A 23,388-nucleotide genomic window follows, 5' to 3' on the forward strand; every position below is an offset into this window, starting at 1 on the left:
GAAGCAGAAGGGGAAGGGGAAGGGGAAGGGAAGGGGAAGGGGAAGGGGAAGGGAAGGGGAAGGGGAAAAGAGAAACCCGGTGATAAATAAGGACATTTTTGCCCAGCAGTGGTGGCACCTGCCTTTAATCCCAACACTTGAGAGGCAGAGGCAGGCAGATTTCTGAGTTCAAGGCCAGCCTGGTCTATAGAGTGAGTTGCAGGACAGCCAGGACTACACAGAGAAACCCTGTCTCAAAAAAAGGGACATTTTCCAATGATGTATGCTGTAGCTCTATTGATTGTCAGCAAATATTTAAAAATAAATCAAAGAAGTTCCAATACAAAAATTTTAATCAATCAATAAATAATAATTGATAGTTACTAAAGAGTGAGCTAGGATCTCTTGGAAATGCAGACTTTTTTGTAAGGTACATTTTGGTTTAGAATATAAAGGTTCAGAAGAAATCATAAGATTTAAAAAAAGATCACCCCAGATAGATACAGAGGAGCTAGTGCATATCTCCTTGAGAAGAATGGACTTTGTCTATAGGTCATGTTAAAATTGTTGTATAATGGAACATATAATGTATTCTAAAATAAAGAAGCTTGTTTAGTAAAATTGTTTAAAACATCTCTATACACTTTTTGCATATCTGAGGGTGGTATTTTTAAACAGAAAAATAATGATTACAGTTCCAGGTAACTGCAGAGTGTCATTATGAGAGATGATAAGCTAAGAATGTTTAGAGTGTTAGAAAAGATGAGGTTCTGTGAACACCATTGTTCTTTTGCATTATTCAGAAACTTGGAAGAAAACAAAGTCTAGATTGTCTTCACATATGACCTTCACATATAGGCAAGTGGCTGTCAGTGTCAACATATGATGTAAGAACATTTAAACTTAGTCTGTATTCTTGGATTTCCTCCAGACAAAATAGCAATCTCTCTCTCTCTCTCTCTCTCTCTCTCTCTCTCTCTCTCTCTCTCTCTCTCTCTCTCTCTCTCTCTGTCTCCTTCCCTCTCTCACTCTCTTCCTCTCCCTCTCTCTTTCACTCTGTCTGTCACTGTGTGTATGTGTGTGTGTGTGTGTGTGTGTGTGTGTGTCACTGTTATTGTATATAACCCTTATGGTAATTTTGCTGTGTAGCCTCTTCACCCACTTGAGACTTGCTAGTTCTCCTTCAGTCTGAGATTAACCCTGTTCTTTTGTTTTTTGTTTTTTGGATTTATGGCTTAAATATTTTCTTCTACCCTCATATAAAACACTTCCTCTCTTAATTACAGCTTACCAGAGGCAGAATTATATTCAATTTATACATAATGTTATTTAACTGTAAACATGATATAAACTCAATTTACAATTTGGTATGCAGTGTATCATTTTACGTACATGTCACCAAGCACAGTGCTAAGTGTAGGACATCCAGTTTCAGACCTAGTTGAAGTATTATATGTTATTGTTCAATTATAATAGGTGAAGGAAAAGACTTTCTATAATTTGAAAAACATATTAAAATGGGGGCTAAAACAAAATTATAACTCAGATTCATGTTCTTTTCATTTTTAAAGATTGATATTATGTAATTATTCAAGCATTTATTTATTTTTTTCTCATTGACTGCTTTATTTTTTATAGAGTGATTCATACAAGTTCCATAAACACAATGCTTCTGCAATGAAATAGTTACTTTTAACAAGTAATTTATGATATGAATAATGCCTTCTTAACAAGTTGTTCCTTGATTCCGACTTTCAATCACATTATTTTTTTCAAATATACTTTTAATTTTTTATTTATTCTTCTCTCATATATTACATCTTTAGCACAGTTTTCCTTTCTTTATCCTTTCCTAGTTCCTCTAACCATGTCACCCCTATCCACTCTGTCTTTCTCCCTTCAGAAAAGGGGAGGCCTCCCAGGCATATCAACCAAAAATAGCAGATCAAATTGCAATAAGTCTAGGCACCTCTACTCTTGTTAGGCTAGATGAGTCAATTCAATAGGAGAAAAAAGATCCAAAGGCAGGCAAAAGAATCAGAGACAGCCTTCTACTCACACTTTTAGGAATCCCACAAGAAGACCAAGCTACATAATTATAACATATATGGAGAGGTCCTAAATCAGGCTCCATGGTTGTGAATTCAGTCCTTGTAATCCTGAGGTTAGTTGATTCTGTGGGGTTTCTTGTGCTTTCCTTGACTCCCCTGGCTTCTACAATACTTCATCTCCCTCTTCTGCAGGATTCTTCCAGCTCTGCCTAATGATTGGCTGTGAGTTTCTGCATCTGTTTCCATCAGTTGCTGGATGAAGCCTCTCTCATATCCATTATTCCAGGCTCCTGTCTATTAGTATAGCACAGTATCATTAAAAATCGTTTCATTGATTTAAAAATAAATTTATTTATTTATTTATTTATTTATTTATTTATTTATTATTTTACTTTATTTTGCCCGTACTGTTTGGTTATTTCCTAAGTCTTAGGCCTATCCAGCAGTGTCAGAGTTTGGCTCCCTCTAGTGGCAAGGGTCTCAAGCTAGAACAGCCATTGGTTGGCTACTTCCACAAGTTCTACTTGAGATTTAAGCCATCACATAATGCAGGTAGGACAAATTTTAGATCAACTTTTTTTTTTTTTTTTTACCTCTGGGTTGGTGTCCCAATACCTCCATTGGAAGTCTTGCCTTGTTATATAAAATAACATATTCAGGCTCCTTATTGCTCCTTGGAGGAGTCTTAAATAGGGTCACCCTCATAGTTTCTAATGAGTTGATCGTGTTGTTTATTTACTTTCAGTTTTTAATATGATAGGTTACATTGTAAATATATTGTTTATTCTTCTGAAGTAATTGTCCTCTTAGAGGCTTACACCCTCACTCTGCTAACCTAGTCCTAGTCCTGGAAGCTTCTAGACTCTGTACAATCTAATATAGGCCTAGAATGTTTTCAGCGTCTGAGACTGCTGAATAAGCTCACCCTTTCTAGCTCTGAGTTTCTGTTGGCTTTTTCAACTCAGCCATTTTTTTGCACAAATTCCAGTGCAAGATGATTGATTCACTCTGGATTCTCTCTGTAGCCCTCTCCTGAAATGCACTGCTTGGCCTCATACTAACTTTGACAATATATTCTAATCATCTGGCTTCTTATTCTGTGGCTCATTCTCTCTTCAACTTGTCTAGGTAGCTATCCCTCTGCACCCTGTCAATATAAAACTGTCCTGGTAAGACTGCCTCCCCCTCACTCTCCCTTAAGTAACTTCTCTTTTCTATCTTTTCTCTTGAGAGTTGGGGATATCCTATTCTGTCTAATCTTTCTTTGATTCGTCATTCTGTTTGCCACTCAACTACACATCACTTTCAAACATGGATGACTATTTCTATAAACCAACTTTACCTTTGTTGTTTGGGATTAAAGGTGTCTACTATGTGTGTGTCTGTATTCCAGTCAGTAGGATTAAAGGTGTGTACTAAAAGGTGAGCTACACCACAGCTAGAAACAGGTATTTTCAGTAAACAAAACAATCATGGGGTTCACAGTATAATCAAATATCAGCAACATCACACTGAAAGTTTTTTAGATGTTGAACCATTCTTAAATCTTTGGGGTGAAGCCTACTTGGTCATGTTTTTGATGTGTTCTTGGATTCAGTATGTGAGTATGTTGTATCAATATTCATGAGGGAAATTTGTCTCTAATATTTTTCTTTGTTGTGTCTATGTGGTTTGAGTATCAGTATGACTGTGTTCTCATAAAATGAATTTAGGAGTGTTTCTTCTAGTTCTATTTTGTGGAATAATTTGAGGAGTATTGGTATTAATTCTTCTTTAAAAGTCAGGTAGAAGTGATAGTCATTATAATTAGGAAGAAATTTAAAGACACTTGCAGTATATTTGGCATAATTCTAACACCACTCTGGATGTTTTGATGATACATAGGGAGCTTATGGATTTCAAGAATGCTTCTCTGCTTAGCGCTGATGCAGTAGATACTGGAGATAAAATTACCCATGGCCTGAGGTCAGTACTTCTATTTTGGTCAACCTTCAAGAATGGCATATATAGCTTGATCATGCTAGCCCTTTTTGTCCTGGGAATACTTTTATTCCTGCCCATTGTGTTAAACCTTTTCTTTAATTACATCAACATGTTGGCAGCCAAAGTCCATGGCTTGAACCTGAAAACGGACCCCCCAGACAAAGTTTTTAAATTAACAGGTGGGCAAGCCAATGATGGATAAGATTTTGCACAGAGCCTTATAAACCTAAGATGGAAGTACACTGCCTTGGATAATGCATACTCCATGATGAATAAGGAAGGCATTGTTTTCAGAAAGACCTAAGACAGGCTCAGTCTTGTTAATAAAAAAAAAAAAGTGGGTGAGGGGGGAGAGGTAGAGAGCCTTTGGGGCTGCTTGGCAAGAATCTGACATGGGCCAAGGACAAAGAAATGAGCTTCTTGGCAGGAATCTGACATTGACCAAGGACAAGGAAGTGGGCTGCAGACAGAAATCGGATAATTAGGCTAGAACAAAGAAGTAATTTCAGACAGAATTCTAAATTTTAGTCTAGAATAAGGAAGTAGGCTTCATACATGAAAATGACTTTGGGCTAGGACAGTGAAGTAGGCTCAAATACTTTGGTCATCCTGATAACTTTAGAAGCAGTGATCATGGGAGTATTCACGTAATTGGGTTTAATGCCTTGCTTGTTCTTTGACTATTTGTGTTTATTGTCTTGCTTGTTCCTTGACTATTTGCATCTATTGAATCGCTAGAGCCTCCATCTAGAACTAACTTTAATACATGGATGTAATCAAAATGGTATAGAAGCAAAAAGCAGTAGTGGGGATGGGATAGGGGGTTCTAGGGAGGGGAAATGGGGAAAAGGGATGACATCTGAAATGTAAATAAATAAAATATCCAATAAAAAAAGAAAAAAGTAATCACTCAAAAAATCAATCAAACAAACAAAAAACAAAAAACAAACAAACAAACAAACAAAAAAGTCAGGCAGAATTCTGTTTTAAAACCATCTGTCCCTGGGCTTTATTTTATTTTATTTTTTGTTAGACATTTAATGACTGCTTCTATAACCATATGCCTTTAATTATATTTAAATTACTTACTTTGAGTTGACTTTGGTCAGTGGTATCTATCAAGAAAAATTTTTTCTTTCTTTAAGATTTTCAAATGTTATAGAGTACTGATTTTTGAAACATGACTAAATGATTCTATGTATTTCTTTGTTATCTGTTGTTATCTCCTCTTCTAATTTCTGACTTCACTAATTTGGATATTCTTTTCCCACACAATGTTCCCTTGAATATGGTTTGTCTATCTTATTCATTTTCTCAAAGAACTATTCTTTGTTTCATTGATTTTTTTTGTAATTTTTTTTTGTATTTAATCTGTTGATTTCAGCCCTAGTTTGATTAATTTCTACTCTTTTCTGTGTTTGCTTCTTTTTGTTCTAGAGCCTTTGAGAGTGAAAACTACACCATCTTGGGACCAGACTTTATCTTAAAAGAAAAAGAATAAAGAAACAAGAAAAAAAAAAGCCTGAGAACTTTACCATCAGCTGAACCCAAGATATACCCAAGTACCAGGATGGACCCCATGCTTGTCCTTGGCCCATACTCCAGATTACTCCCTAGTTACTTCCTAACAACAGTTAATCAAATATTAGTCTGTATCAGATGTACATTCAGACTGTGATTGTTCATGGTCTTGCTTCAGAGCACTGACCTGTCCACCTGTTGGCTTACAATATTTATTCAATTAGATGCTTGGCAGAATGGACACTCCTTCACTTGCTCCCATTTCCTACAAAACCTAGTCCCAGTGGGAATTTGGGATGGCTTAACTAAACCATCCTGCAGGTTGACAGTGAATAAGTCCAAGCTTGAGTTTGTAATAAAGAAACCTTAATGTGATTACATCTGAATTGGCTCCTTTTTTCCCCTCTCAGTCAAGGCATACTTTCAAATGTGCTGCTAGGTTGTTAAGTCACTAGTATGAGATCACTGTAATTTCTTTATGAAAGTCTTTAGTGCTATGGACTTTCCTCTTAGCACTGCTTGCATTGTATCCCCTAAGTTTGGTTATGTTGTGCACTTATTTTTATTGAATCGTAGGAAGACTTGAACTTCTTTATTTCTACCTTGACCCCATAGTCTTTTAGTAGAGATCTGTTCAGTTTTTGTCTGGCTGAAGTCTTCATTGATGAGACGAGGGTATTTGCTGGGGACCAACTTTGACTGAGGGAAGAATCTGGAGGGTTGATGCAAGAGCAGTGAAGAGAAGGAAGGATCAGACACAGGATGCCATTGACTTCAAGAGAGATTAGACAGAGAGAAAGCACATCATTGAATGGCTTTTCCTATTCTGACAGCTTTTGTCTCTTTCAAACTTTATCTATACATAAAATCATTTCATCAGAAATTTTATGCATTGATTACAAAGCTTTTCAAAATACTTTTTTTCTAAAGTCTTCCTTGATTACATAAGAATATTGAAAGGCACAAAACAAACTGCAATTTTATAAGAACTAAAAATTAACATTATGATAAAATCAAATTTATTTAAACTTAGTATCCTTTTCCTTAAGATTGGTGCCGTAATACCTTATGGTTACAGAAATGCTGAATGGGATGACTCTATTTGAATTTGATTCTGTTTCAGTTTGGTGTAAGATTAATAAATAGATCAAAAGCTTTTTCCTACTACTACTATATCAAACTTAACTTTCTATAGAATTTCAACTCTTATTTAATTCTTCCTTTTCTTTCTCCATTTTTTTTATATTTGACATAAGGCCACTCTCCTTTTTCTTTGATCTTTAAATATTGCTCAGCTTCTTTGCTTAAGCAAGAGCAGTCTGTTGGTAAAGTTCTGGTCTGACAAGTCTGTTCAGAAGGCAGACAGATAACTGAGGCAGGATGCCTTCCTCAGTGTCTCTGTCTTGAACCCTTGATTCAATACAATCCCTATCTTTATTACAGTTCTGTAAAGAAAAGAAGAACATCAAAGCTTCTAAAACTGCTTACTTTTGCCTTCAGGAAGTTATCAAATCTTGTCATAACTTGCATGATCAAAATCTTTTCCTATACATACAAATTCCTTGTTTCTAAAGTTGAACATTAAAAACCTAGCAATTCAACTATAGCTTGTCAGTTTCTAAAATTTCTCCAAGTGTTTCTTCTGTAATAACTCTTCTCAAATCGTCTTTCTAATGCTTCCTAAGAACACTCTTTAATTATCTGAATATTTATTTAAATAATAAGCTTTTAAGAAAGACTCAATTTGCTGCATAACTGTTTTTTTCCCAGGGAACTTTCATTGTTTTGAGAATATATATATATATATATATATATATATATATATATATATATATATATATATATCCCCCAGATCTAGCTTTTGGAGAGATGTCTTTAACAATAAGAAGCTAAGTAAAGCAAAAGATATGCAGAGAGTATCTGTCAAGGGCAGTGAAGGGTCAGTCCAGATGTCTAAGCATGGAAACTTTGTCAAACAGAACCTTCAGGACACTTGGCATCACCCAGTATTGAAGTCTTCAACTATCAATGTGTGAGGATCAATGTATAATTTAAGCTTTAGCACTGTTTCTTTTACAATGTGGGTGCCCTTGCATTTGGGGCATAGATGTCAAGAAGTGTGACATCTTCATCTTGTTTGATTTTTCCTTTTATGTGTATGAAGTGTCCTTTTCTATCTTTTTTGATTCATGTTTGTTGGAAGTCTATTTTGTTAGATATAAGTATAGCTATACTAGCTTGCTTCTTAGGTTCATTTTCTTGAACAATCTTTTTCCAACCCTTCTCATTTACGTAATATCTATTTTGGGTGTTGAGGTATACTTCTTGTATGAAGCTGAAGAACGGATTCTTTTGTTTTGTTTTTGCATTCGTTCTTTTACCCTATGGTTTCTTTTTAAACTGGAAAATTGAGTCCATTGATGTTGAATGATACTAATGACCAATGATTTTTAATTCCTTTTATTTTGTTGATGGTGATGGTGGCAGTTGTGTGTTTTTGTGTGCTCCAGTATTTCCCTTCTTTTGGTTTTGTTAGTGTGAGACTATTTCTTTTATTTTCATAGGTGTAGTTAGTCTCCTTGGGGTGGGGTTTTCCTTTTAGTACCTTCTGTAGTAAAGGTCTTGTGGATAGATAGTATTTAAATTTGACCTTGTCATGGAATATCTAGTTTTCTCTATTTATGGTGATTGAAAGTTTTACTAGGAATAGTATTCTAGGCTAACATCTTTGATATCTTGAAGTTTGGCTTTTACAGTCTACAATGAGAAGTTGGGTTTAATTCTAATGGATCTGCCTTTACATATTACTTAGCCTTTTTTTCCCTTGTAGCTTATAATATTCGTTCTTTGTTCTGCATATTTAATGTTTTGATTATAATGTGACAGGGTTACTTTCTTTTCTATTCCAATATTTTTAGTGTTCTGTAAGCTTTATATATATATATATATATATATATATATATATATATATATAGGCATTTACTTCTTAAGCTCAAAAAGATATTTTTTCTATGATTTTGTGAAAAAATATTTTCTAGGTCTTTGGGCTGGAGTTCTTTCTTCTTCTAATTCTATTATTCTTAGGTTTTGTATTGTCATAGCATCCTAGATTTCTTTGATATTTTGGTCAGGAAATTAATATATTTAACATTTTTGATCCATGTTTATCTATTCTATCGTACCTTCTATGGTTGAGATTCTTGTTTCCGTCTTTTTTATTCTGCTGGTGATACTTGCATCTGTACTTCTTGTTTGCTTACCTAGATTTTGCATCTCCATGATCAGATTTTTTTAATTGCTTCTCTTTGTATTTTCTAGGTTTGTACAGTTTTATTCTTTTCTTTTACCCGTTTTTTTTCCCTTGGCTCTCTTGACTTATTTAAGAAATTTATCCATTTTCTCCCATTGTTGGTTTGTGTTTTCTGTATTTCTTTAAGAGATTTATTAATTTCTGTAATTATTCATCTTCTTAAAATTGGTTTTAAGGTAATTTTCTTGTGGCTCATCTGTATTGGAATAACCAGGGCTTGAAGTAGGATAGATGGGCTCTGGTGGTGCCATATTGCCCTTGCTGTATTTGCATGTGTTTTTATACTACCATTCTAGGTATATGGATTTTTTGTAATTAGATATTTAAATGTCAAGTTTTGAGTTTATCTTTGTTGGATAGATGTTTCCCCCCTTAGTTTCTGTTTTGTTTCTGGTCTTTTGGTCTGAGTGGCCTCTGGTTTTGATGACTGGCAAGTCCTCAGGTTCAGTAGGATCACTCTTCTGGGGTTTTTATGGCCTAAGTAACCTACAGGGCTTTGAGTCCCAGTATTGCCTCTGGAGTCTTCAGGTCCTGGGAACTGGCATAGCTTCTGTTGGAGAGAACATGGTTTCAGGAATTTCTGGTATTTGGCTCAAGTATAGAAGTGAGTGTTTGCCAGAGCTTTAGGCCCTTTTTAGAGCAAAGGGGGTGGGGTGCTGTTTAGAAAGCTGGGTGGTATCTGAGGAAGCATTGAATATCTGCAGGCAGTATCTTACCTGGAGTTATTGATACTGGCTGGCATGGTCTCTGGTAAAGCTGTGGGATTCTGTTGGATTGATTTTAATTTTAATCTTGTATGTCTGTGTTTGTGTTTGTACATGGGAGTAGAAGTGATCAAGCAGACCAAAGGCATTGGATGCTCCTGGGACTGGACATATAGAGAACTAAGAAGAATACTGTATGGCTTAACTGAAATAACATTACTCTAAAGAACAGGGAGAATAAGAATATATGTTCATCATCTTTTCTACCAAATCCTTCAAACTAAAATATAGAACAATTTAATTACTGGAGTTCTGTGTTTAATGAAACAAGATAATCTTTGGTTACTTTAAATTCTTATCATATTTGGAGGTTTATGTCCTAGAAAAATAAAAAGATATGCAATTTTATTTTAGGGTCACTACCAGGGACTTTTTAATTAAATTTTATACTGTTTAGTGCCTTCTGTTTATTAATTTAATTTCTGAGAATTTAATAAAGAAGTACAGTATTAACATCACCTCTATCCATCTCCCTCCCACTTCTAACTCCTGTCACCCTCACAGTCCCTCTTTAACTCATAACTTTATCTTCTTTAATTATTACACACACACACACACACACACACACACACACACACACACACACACAATTTGGAGAGAGATATGTAGGCAGTGAGCAGGATGTCAAGTGAACAAATAAAAGAACAATTAAAAATAAATATATTAAAAACTAGTATGTGTGTGTGTGTGTGTGTGTGTGTGTGTGTGTACGTGTGTGTGTGATTTCAATTTTTTTAACCAACCTCTACTCTGACAGGTTTATGTCTTCAGTCTAGAAGATAAATAGTTACCAGTATTATCAAAATTATCAGTAAACTTGATCTATGCAAGGAAAAAGCATAATATATGAAGAATATAACAAATATTATCACTGTGAAACCATGGGGAAGCGACCATAATTTTTTTAAATAGTTATTTTGTCATTTCAATTAGAAAAATATATAGAGTATACTTGTAAGTGGCATGATAAATGAAATTAGTTGAATCTTGAAATGGGTAGAATGCAATTTAAAAAGAAATTTAAAAACATCAGATCCATTTTGTAGAAAATAATAGTGAAAACAATATTACAGATCCTTGAATTAGGGAAGTAAAATCAGTACAATAAAGAACTCAGCAAAGTACAGAATATGGTAGAAAAGGCAATATTCTTAGAGATCAGTTGTTGAGGTTTTATCTGTTGCTATGAATTGTAATTTTAAATATCAGACCCCCAAGGGATGAGGAAATCTCATACATGAAGAGATGCTATGTAAATTTGCTCTTTAATTTAAAACAATTAGTTAACTAAATATGCATACATCTTATAGCTGGGCAGAAGAGAGGTAGGCAGTTTTGCCTCCTGGGCATGGGATGTAAGGATGACAAGGAGAGAATAGAGAGAAGATGGAGAGACAAGAAGTCATGGAGACAAATGAATCATTAAAATATGTCCACAAGGACTGGCCAATCGGAGTAAGAACAATCCAGGCAGAACATGGAAACTTATAGCCAGGTTATTGATAGGGACCTAGACAGTAATAGCTTAGAGGGTAGATATCTGCCCAGCTCTAGTGCTTTAAAGGCTTATTATAAATATGAAGGTTGCATGTCTTTTATCTGGAAACTGAATAATCCAAACTGGAGTAGAAACACCCAATTACTATTAAATATTTACTATAACAATCAATTACATAGAAAACAAATCATGGTAGGTTTTGCTTGGAGTGTGTACTCTCCGATGTGTGAGGCTCACACATTTCTGTTTGCCCCTGGGAAACTTCTAGTGCCTCCTTCTCCTTCTTCTAGTGCAGTTTCAGTATTAGAACAATCAACTATTTTTAGTTCCAAGATTGATTCCTGAAACTCTTTTTATGGTTTCAAATTCTCCTTTGTTTCAGTCTTGCTACATACATGACATAGTCTAACACATAGCCGTTTTCCAGCCTGGATGGCAGAACAAAAAATACTGAGCCCTTAGCAAAGCTCACTTTTTCCAGTTACTCATTCCCACTTAGCCTTCTGACCATCTCAATCACCAATGTGCATTCACAAGCATGTGTGAATCTGAGCAATAAATGCAACATAGGCTCCAGAAATAGGTATAGAATTGGGAGAAGCAATATCTCCACTAATCATAGATCATTATATTACATTTCCTTTACTGAAGTCTTTAAACATCACACTCTAATTTTTAATCTTCCATAAGTTTTTCTTGGTTTTCCTTGTGAACTAAAGGAGTGTCCTTGAAATGGGAAAGGTATGTAATCATTGGGACTATGACAGAGTCACTCTTTGGTTAAGGACAAGCTGTTATGTAATGACATAACTTCTCTGACAGTTTTTTTGACTGATAAGTCTTAGTAATAATAATAAATTGCTGCTGCTGCAACTACTACTACTACTAGAAATAATAATAATAATAATAATAATAATAATAATAATAATAATAAATCAAGTGGGGCATAATCTACGTTTCTTCCATCATTCAAATTAATTAGTGAATTTTATATATACAGCTCAGAATAAAAGCAGACCTAAGCAAATTATATTGTAAAAATTTCACACATTCCTTACATTTTAAATAATCAAAGCTCAAGAGACATAAACTATTTTGAACAAAAAAAAAACCATGAAGATGTATCATTTTTTTTTCTGAGGAGAAGACAGGGTTGTATTTTCTTTTATCACAAAGCTAAGGAAGTAATAGGCTTCCAACCTAAAACAGAATTAAGAGCCTGTGGGTTCTGACATACGTAACACAGGACAGTAAGGGATGGAATAAACAAGGGAACCCAAGGCACTCAGGCTGCAAGGGGGAGAGGTTAAATTTATGCCAGTGTTTTATTGTGGTGGAAAGGGCATGCCATGCTTCTTTCATAGCACCTAGTCCTAACAACAAGGGGCTGAAAAGATGTGTGAAAATTTGAGGCACTAGGATTTGTAGCCAGTGGACTTTATTAATCAAAATGTTTCAGCCGTCAACCACTCCACCGTGTTTCTAAGTACAGGTACCTCTGTGCTGGCACATACTCTTTTTAGGTAATTGCTTTCTGTCATCTTTCAGATCTCTCTGGCATTTTTAATTAGCCCTAATGCATATTCTTCACAGGTTACAACAGAAAACATCTTGCACCGAAGCTGTGAGTTTACGAAGATATTGGGTAGCTGAACAAACAACCAATACATTGGTGTTTTGAATTTCTCCTTTACCTCATATGTCTGTAGACCAAGTAAGTGATAACAGTTCCATTAATAGGAAAGACCCCTAAAGCTCTACTGTAATCTAATATCCTCACCTTTGGGGAATAAGATTGCAAAGTTAAAAATGAATTCCCCTGAGGTGTATAACTACACTTTAGGACTGAAAATAGGGAAACAAATTGTTTAAAAAGAATAAAAGAAAACTTCGCTATAAATTGAAGATAGAAACTGCTGAGATTCTTTACTACTGCTGCTGCTGCTACTGTTTATTATTATTATTATTATTATTATTATTATTATTATTAATTCCTAAATTACCATGTCTTAAGTTACAGTTGCAATAGGGAACAATTGATGGCATTTGTTTCAGTTGTTTAAAATATATTTAACATTCCCAAAATTTTCTGGGGCATGAATTGTCTTTATGTGGCTCATATATGGGAAACTGAGGTAAATTGACCTTTAATTAGCTCAATAATAGTAACCCAGTTAGCAATAAGGTATCAGGCCATGGAGAGTTTTTTTTCTCAATTATGTTTTGCACAATAAGCAATAGAATAAACTCAGTTTAATTGTAAAAGATCTCTAACTAATTCTGTCTTGTTCTTCCTAGAAATCCTGCTTTAATTGATTTCGTCCTCCATATTATGGTTATATTGTTATAGCAATTCCCCAGTTGTTCTCTATGCTCCTCATGAGCAAGCTTCTATACTTCTAGTGATTATCTTTCAGATGTAATTTTTACTGACTCATAAAATACCAATTTGCATCTACTTTCTTCAAATCAGTACCCATTTCTCACTAGAGTAACCCCCTTTATGAAATGAGCCAGTTGGCTCCCCACATCTTTTGGTTCTCAGCAGATCCTTCAACACTGAACTCGCATTTTTCTTTCACAACCCAGTGCTTTGCTTAACATCTTTCAAGAACTTTTACTGTCTTGTCACTTAATATTTTTGTCAAAGATACTAGATTTTAATGTATTATTTGAAAGAAACATTTTAAAAGCATGTACAAGAAAGGGATTAACCCAAATACTCAGGTGGGAAGCCAGCCACAATCAATCCTACAAAGATGTTGAGCTTCTTTTCTTCACCCAAGCAATGTGTGTACACAACCCTATCTTGTGTATTATGTCGGTCATAGTTTTAGCACTGTGTAGCTACAGGGACCAAGAGCACCAACTTTTCTGTGTTGTTTTTATTCCATTGTTGCTCAGATCCAAAGTTGTTTTAATGACATTTCCCTACCCATTATGACTGGAACTTGTGATTCAGTGTCTCAGGTATATACAGACAAATTTTGTATGAATATATATATAGTTTTGTTTGTGTCTTTGTTTTTGGAACTGAGGGGAGGAAAGGTGCAAAATAATATAAACCAAAACTCTTTTGTCTTATTAAATTGTACCCTCACACTGCTGATTGGACCAAATGCTGTTACAAATTCTGAGGACATTTATCTCTAAGTTTGAAAAGGTAATTTTATTCCTAAAGTACATTTCTTTTACTCACATTTTCTTTGGTTCTGAGATGTCACTAGTAGTATTTGACTGCTAGAGACAAATTTGATCCAGGAATCACTTGGGGAGGATGGAGCACTAGCTGTACTCTTATTATTATACCAGACTCTAGACAGCCTGGCTTTATCTCCCTTTGCCAGAAAATGAATTAAACACATTTACAATATTGTTCAGTGAAATCAGGTTCTCAGAATGCACAATAAATTTTGAGGATGGTGATATGTTTATATAATGGTACAGATTCAGATAAGTGACAGGTTGATATTTAGTCCCTTGGTCTAAAATATGCAAAATACAAGCTTTTAATTTTTAGTGTAATTAATTGCTGTAGTTGTATAATTGCTTGTCATTTCAGAATTTGCTCTAATTATGATGTTTTTTCTCTGTAATTTCTCACTTGAGGTATAATTTAATAAATTTACTACAAAGAATATTTTTAAATTATGTGAGCAATGAATCATGAAATACTGTATAAGTAACACTTCAAAATGTATAGTATTTCCATAACCATTTAATCTTTGTGTTTATTTTTACCAATAAAGAAATAAAATTCCAGAAAATGAGATAATTTTTCAAATTCCTATGGACAAAGCCTGAGGATCTTGCCTCCTATTGTCCTGCAACTGACTCATGTCCCCTCTATTATGCCACCCAAATCCCATGTGCTACTGCTTTGTGATCTTCCCATACTTCCACGGGTCACTCTATTTTTTAAATTTTTATTTATTTATTTATTTATTTATTTACTTATTTACTTACTTACTTATTTTAATCTCCAAATTTTATTCCCCTCTTGGTCCACCCTCCAGCTCTTCCACATATGATACCTCCTCCCCGGCCACCTGTTTCCATGAGGATGTCCCCACCCTCCACCCCACCCCACCCCTACCCCACCAGACCTCTAAACTCCCTGGGTCCTCCAGTCTCTTGAGGGTTAGGTGCATCTTCTCTGACCACACACAGACCCAGCAGTCCTTGGCTGTATATGTGTTGGGGGGTCTCATATCAGCTGGTGTATGCTGCCTGGTTGGTGGTCCAGTGTTTGAGAGATCTCAGGGGTCCAGATTAATTGAAACTGCTGGTCCTCCTACAAGGTCACTCTACTCTCTCACTTAATGCCCTGTCTTCCTGTTGGAGGTGGGCTCTATAACTTTACTCTCTCTACTGTTGGGCATTTCATCTAAGGTTCTTCCATTTGAGTCTTGACAGTCTCTCACCTCCCAGGTCTCTTGTGTATTTTGGAAGGTCCTTCCAACCTCCTACTTCTTGTGGTTAACTGTGACTCTTTTAAAGTTATATGCTAAACCCTTGTGATTGAATTATCTAGGATCTATCTAATGTTTGGCCTTTGAATGCTTCCCTGAAGCTGACATATTAACGGACTAATTTTCTGTTTCTCTCTGTGATACATTGGGTCAGATGAAAGATCATCCAGAAGATGAGGCTAGTAGAATGAATTTAATTTTCTTGGAAAAAGACCTTCTAGGAGACACTGGAGTCTTCCTAATTATTTTTCTTTCTGGCTACCATTCATGCAAAGTTTTTTTTTTTTTTTTTTTTTTTTCACTCTGAGTACTTACCATGGTAGACAACCTCATAGTAGGCCCCAAAGTAAAATAGCATCTTTTATTGGCCTTAAACCTTAAAAATTATAAGTCAAAATGAACTTTTCCACATCATAAGTTGGTTATTTCAGATACTTTTTTTAGACATAGCTAACGAGTGTACTTGTTATACTTTTGAAGTTCATCTAAGTTGATGAAAATGGCTTAGCACAGACCTGACCTCTACTCTTCTCTATTTTGTGGTCACAAGTTCTTTTCAAGTTTTGATGTGAACCATCCTATGATTGTGAAACTGATCTGCATGCTGCTGAAAATGCAGTCCATAACATAATGCTGTGGAAACACACAACTTGTTTCATTTTCGTTTGTAATATAGATGGCTACATTTCCACTCCTTTAATGCAAGCTCCTTCCAGATCAGACTTCTTCTGTGAAAATAATGTGAGCTAATTTGTAAGCTCTTGCACATTGTATGAAAGATAACTCTCTTTAGATTATACAATTTGGAACAGTATTTAAGTCTTTTTAGTTACTCTTTCAGGAGCTTTTTCCATGGACCTGGAGGCTAATGTGTATTACTCACAGGCCTTTGAAATTTGCCACAGCTGACAAAGGAAGCCAAGAATGACTTCATTTCTCACTGCATTTAAGTTATTGTGAAAAATTCTCACCAGGGGATCCAGATTTAAATGTATTTATAAGAATGTTACTTTTCTATAATAAAAATTCTCACATACTTTTAAAATGTAATGGTAAAATATTATAATGTGGTAGAGTGTAACAGTTCTGAAAGAAAAACTTACTATAGAAAATTAGCTCATTAGAACTTGCAGCAGAGATGAGCAGCACCAGGTAAGCATTAAACTCAGTTGAGTTGAGATGACTTGACAGGGTAAGAGCATATTCGAGTACAGAATGCAGAAGCTGTATATGGCAGGCTAAGTGATTTGAACACTTGTTCTTCAGTGATTGCTGCTCTTTGAGAACATCGTGGAAAATATAGAAGGGCCACTTCCTTTTCTTTCTGTATCTTGTGTGAGGATAAAAATGGGATCAGCTAGCTTCCTGCTCCTGCCACCATCCTTTCTATCTCTTGGTATGGCTTTCCCTGAATGATGGACTCTATCCCTCTAGAACCAAAAGTCAGCATCAATGCTTTGCTCCTTTACCTTGTTTTGCATCAATGTATTTTATCTCAGGAATAAAAAAAGTAGCCCTTGGAATTCTGAAACAAGGTTCTAGCATGATCTACAGACATATCTATCTTTGAGAGACAATACTTGTTCTACTATTGGGCTTTAATGGAAAGAGAACATTTAATATTAGGCTATTAAATTACCATATCAATTGAGCTGCCTCACATGTGCTGGGTGTTATGTAACACACCAAGCCATAAAGTGGTGTCTTATTTACTTTCATATGGCTGGGATAAGACACAATGACCAAGGCAACTTATAAAAGAGAATGTTTAACTGGGAACTCATGGTTCCTAAAGGTCAGAGAGTGTAGCCATCATGTTAGGGAAGAGCAGGGAGAAAGCTCTGTTGCAGGAGCAATATCTACGGGCCCACTTCTTCTTGTTTTTACTTTTTATTGGTTCTTTGAAATTTTCACGTCATGCTCCCCCAAACCACTCATATATGCCTTCCACCCTTGCAAGTTCCCCTATATGTATTACATATATTATATACTTTACATATACTTATACACATACACAATGTGATAGTAAATATAAACAGGCTGTGAATTCAAGAAGCAGGGGAGGAGCTGAATGGGCTGGAGGACAAGAAGAAGAAATGGTCTAAATAGAATACAATTTAAAACACTGAGTGCTTTAAAGATAATCTGGTAAGAAACATAGTCAGTTGTGCAGGATAACTCCATTAAAATATTTTCCACTGTATTTACATAAAATATTAAAATTTACTTATTTACTTATGTACTATATAGTCCTATATATTTATATATCAATATTACAAATGAATTACATATATGAATATATTAATTCATATTATCCATGAATATTATAACATTAACAGATTTTCATATTGCTTTTAAGTGTCATTAATGACAATTATTCTTCCATTTGCCCCTTCCATCCTACCCTCTCATTACTTTCCCTACTTTAATCTTCCTCCTCTTTATTTTTCTTTTCATATCACCAGTGTTTTACTAGTTCCCCCCTCTTTTCAAAAAGATGTTTTTCTCACATTCTCCCCTCTACATCCTCTTCCTAGTGTCCTGGATTCTAATGTTACTCCAAGAAAAACAGAAAAATCTGAGAATTTAATGTCAGGATCTATACATGAATGATATCATGCAACATTTTTGTGTTTTTCTGTGGGTTACTTTACTCTATATGTTTTTCAATTCCATCTATGCAGAGATATTAATGTTATGCCCACCCCCAATAGTCTTAGGCATGTAAATACTTGGTAAGCAAATGGTTGCACTGTTTCAGTAAGTGTGTGAGGTGAGGTTTTTCTGGAGAAAATGTGCTACCAGGGCAGGTGTTGAGAGTTCAAAGACATGAATCAATCCTAATTCACTTTCTTTGGAACTTGTGATTCAAGATGTGAACCCTCAACTTCCTGCTCTATTCACAATGTCCACTGCTTGCTTCCATGTGCCATACACATATATGACCCACCAAACACCATACCACACTTTTCTCCTCTCTCTCTCACTGATCTTAAGTAGCCTTTCTTCCTCTGCAGTTCTTATGTGAGTTGGGTGTATCCTATCTCTGACTCATTCTCTTAAATCTCTCTCTCTTTTGTCATTTTTGTCTGCCTCTTTGTACAAACTAGCCTTACCTTAGGGATTGGAGGGAAGTACTAAGGGCAAGTCTGAATTCAGCCATATCCTTCTGTAATTCAGAGTGTGTCTGTATTCCAGCCCGACCATACTTTTTGATGTGATTCCTTGCCAGTGCAGCCATGTTGCTATATTAAATCTCCTCCACACTTTTAAAAAAATCTATTGTGAATAAAATTGCAATATACATGATTTGCAAGTGTCTCTGTAATAGAATATAATTTCTTTTAGGTATGCGTTCAGGAATAATGGAACTGAAACCTATAGATGTTCTACTGCTTGACTTTAGTGAATTCTCCAGAATGATTTTCAAAGTGGCTAGACTAGTTGAATGGCCTTATGATATGGATGAAAGGCAATTTTATTAAAAGTAATAAAATGTAATTATGTTAGATTTTTGAGCTAAATAATTGAATAATTATTGAAGTATTATTTTAAGTAATTTTAGTAAAATGCATTTATACATGCCATCATACACAAAGTTGATTAGCTATTCAGATATCACTAATTTGTATTATTTTGAAAGTATACAAATTGCTGTGTATCACAGTATCTCTTCCAAGTATAAAATACAAAAATAGCCAATTCATTTCTATTTCTGATTATTTAATTTCATTATGACCACCGTTGGTACCATCCTTTACAAGCCAAGAGAAGATATTAAATGAAAACGTGGGTACTTTGGTTAACAATAACTGAAAATGGAGAAATAAGGTATCTACTGAGATATCAAATACAAGGTTATCTTCTGGGCGCATTAGGAACTGTAATGGTGAGAGAAATGAGTATGAAAAAAGAGAAAAAGAAGTAAAAACTGTAAAAAAAAAGTAAAAGAGGGGAAAGAGGAGCAAGGGAGAGAAAGAGAAAAGAGGCAAGTAGGGTGAGAGAGAGATAGAGAGAGAGAGAGAGAGAGAGAGAGAGAGAGAAACTGTCAAGGATAGTATCAAACAGCTTCAATGACCGGCTGTTGTATAAAAAAAAAAAAATCTATCGAAGAGTGAAGAGTTTACAGTAGCTGGGGCACCTGCACAAAACTTACACATGATCAAGACAGCAAAATTTTTGTAACTACTGAAGTCTCATAAGGCTCTACTTCTAGCTATTTGCAGCTAACAGCTGCTAGTGGAGGAAGAGTAATTCTTTTTAAAGAATGTGTCCATAGATAGGTTGTCCATGCACCAATGGATGGCCCGTACTCATGAACATGGGCAGTACAATTCATACTTAGTATATTATTAAAAGAAGACGAAGAAAAAAGAAAGAAGAGGAGAAGGAGGAGAAGAGAAGAAGAAATTTTAAAAAGTAGACTGGCATTGTGGCAGAACTCAGGAGACAGAAACAAGCAGACAACTGATCTTGAGGCCAGCTATTGCTACAAGAGAAACCTTGTCTTGCAAGACAAAAATGAAAAACAAACAAACAAATAAATAAATAGAGCATGAAGGCACTAAGTTGGACAGTGTATGTATTATGCATTAATAGAGGGCATCTAAGGAATATTGGACAGGGGAAATGTAGGTGGTTCATATAGTCATATTTAATTCTCTGAATGTATGAATTTTTCAAGTAGTTTGTACATGAAAACCACTGTCTTAGTTAAGGTTTCCATGGTTGTGAAGAGACACCATGACCAAGCAAACTTAAAAGATGACATTTAATTGGGGCAGGCTTACAGATTCAGAGGTTAAGTCTATTATGGTCATGGTGGGAAGCATGGCAGCATACAGGCAGGCATGGTGCTAGAGGAGCTGAGAGTTCTAGATCTTAATCCAAAGACAGCCAGGAGAGTACTTCCCAGGGACCAGTCAAGGCTTGGTGGGGAGTTCTGGGAAGGGGGGTTTAGGAGCAGCAAAAGTACAACTCAAAGTCAAATCATGGGTACAAGCTGATATCTTGTATTCTGCTAGAGGCAGCTTTCTCTGGCGATCTCCAGACAACTTCTCCATATAGCTCAGCTCTCAAAGACCAAGGTCCAATCTTTTATTTACAAGTGAATTCAGTCATTTACTCTAGGTTCCCTTTTGATTATCCCAGAAATCAACATTCCATGACCTCAGCCTCCTGATTCTTAGAAAAAAGACAGCTAGCACTTTTCTTGTTAACATGACAAATGAACTCAGAGCTCTGCCTCCCTTTGTAAGCACAGTCAATAAGCTAGCTTGGTAGCATCTAGTTCTGAGAACACCATTTCTACCACACCTAGGCCTAATTTACCTCTATCCCAGGCTGACCTTGAACTCAAGATTCTGTCTGCTTTTGTATCTTTTTGATAAGCTACTTTACAGTGAAGCTGCCTCTGTTCTTTTAGGTCTGCAAAACTCCATACACAATTCGTATTGCATCCTTATGTTTTACATAGTTAAGAAAGTATATATTTTTGAACTCATGTTTTCAGAGTTCTTTCGCACAGCTTTTAGGGCTGCCCTAAATTAGGTCACAGTGTTCTATCATTTAGCTGAGATATTAGACATACCCTTGTCTTCTGTACTGGTGCTGTCTCTGATTATCATAGAGCTATTAACCATGGCAGAGAAGACATTTCTTAAAGGAGGCACATAAAATATGTACATTATTATACAAACAAGCCTTATACCCACAGTAACCATCAATATTTGTGGGGGCCCACATGCTGTTGTCTCTGTTCCAGGGTTGGAAACCACATTACTTTGTAACTTTCATGGCCAAGCTGAACTCATCAAGGACTGTCTCACAGAGACCTCAGAGGAGGATCTCTAAGCCCACCCCCAAAGTTACACACTTCCTCCAACAAGGCCACACCTACTCTCACAAGGTCACACTTTCTAATAGTGCCACTCCCTGGATGAAGAATGTTCAAACCACCACAACTACTTTATTTAGTAATTCACAAGTGACATCATTTTAGTGAATGAACTGTATAAGCTTGAGGGAAAAAAAAACATTGACTCCATGTTTTAGAATAACTAGAGAAGAAAATAAAGAATCTCCTGAATATAAAGGAAACAAAAGGCAGATAACTTGTACCTGAATGGGGCAAGGAATAAATACAAAATTAAAATTTTTAAAATTAAACCATCCATGTTTGTAATTCATTGTTTTATTTTTAATATGTTTATTGTAAAAGCCTATCATTTATAATCGGAAGAACAGTCTATAAGAAAGCTGCAAAAACCAAAGCAGAGCAATTTTATTTGCATCTTTGAAAATGAAAGGAATTGAGTTCCAGATCTTTCTGTATGGTCAATGAGAGAACCTGCTATAAGGGTTGCCTCTGAGCCATTTTTCAATCAATCAACCCCCTTCTTGTAGGCTGCACTGTTCTCCAGAGCTGGCAAGACAGCTCCAATCCCTTTACCTTTAAAAAAAAAACCTGCTCAGTTTCACATGCAATACTGCATTTAGGACTTCCAAGAATAAAGCAAAGGATGTAAAATTACTGCTATCAAATTGGATATAAAGGTCAAGCTATTATCCTTAGCCAGTGAAAAGTAATCCCAGAATAATAGAAGCTGGGTAAGTTCTGTGTCAGGGTTGCTAGGTGTCTTGACTTCCAATATAGGACTTGAAATAGTTGAGCTAAAGCAATATCACTTAGACCATATTTATCATGCCCTGGAAGGATAGTAGGTATGCCCAGAATGGTGAAAATCACTTTGCTAAAATAAGTTAATGGGTTAGCTTACAAATCTCACTAAGAACAATAACAGAAGCTTAGCCCATAGTGTTTTCAGAGAGCAGCCATGGTGGTGTTTGTGGATCAGGGAGCAAGAAGGGGTTCACTAAATAATTGAAGGACATAAATCATAGGCCTCTACCCATACATGTTTCTCATTCATTCTTTCTTTTTCAGAATAAGCAGTAAAGAATGTACTGACATTTTCAAATTGAAGAAAATAGAACACAAGGGGAAAACCCCTGATGTTTAATATCAAAAATCACTTCATCAATTACAGTATTCTTAATAAAGATTCTTACATGCACACAAAACAACTTCATATATCATGTTTATTAAAATACACTTGCAAACTATATTACTTAGCAATGTAGTGAGTCTTTCTCCCTACTCTTTGGAAGACTGAAATAACAAAGAAACATTAACATAAGTGAAAAAATTAAAATAAAATATCCTAAGACTTTAGTATCAGAGTCCTAAAAGTATATATAAAAATTCATATACAAATGAACAGATTTTAGGACAAAACTATTGACTAAAATAATTAATAACTTGCTAGAGAAAATATCCTTCATATAGTTGTAAGAACATTAATACCATTGATGGCTATTCTTGGTTAACAAATTGACTACATCTAGAATTAACTAACACCTTTGAGAAATTTTACTCAAAACCCATGTATCTTGAAGCGAGAAGATAAGCCCTAAATTTGTATCATAATTTTTAGTGGCAGACTAAATAAAGGACAGAAAAAAAGTAAGAACTTCCTCTTTGTATGTTTGTCCTCATTCTTACTGGAAAGTTTATTTCATTGGTATTAGAGACTACTTCTGAATGAATATATGTTGGGGTTCAGCCTCAACACAGGATTGGAATTCTCAACTGGACTCAGGGATATCTGGAAGATGCATAATAAATATACACTGCTTATTGTGTACAAGCTGACAGGCAATTTTTTCAAGGCTTAAAGCTTCTCTCCCTTCTCTCACACCCTATGCTTTCTTTCTCTCATACTTGTTGGCTGGCAGCTTGAGGCTGCAC

This window comes from Arvicanthis niloticus, chromosome 25 (assembly GCF_011762505.2).
Source record: "Arvicanthis niloticus isolate mArvNil1 chromosome 25, mArvNil1.pat.X, whole genome shotgun sequence".
Classification (NCBI taxonomy): domain Eukaryota; kingdom Metazoa; phylum Chordata; class Mammalia; order Rodentia; family Muridae; genus Arvicanthis; species Arvicanthis niloticus.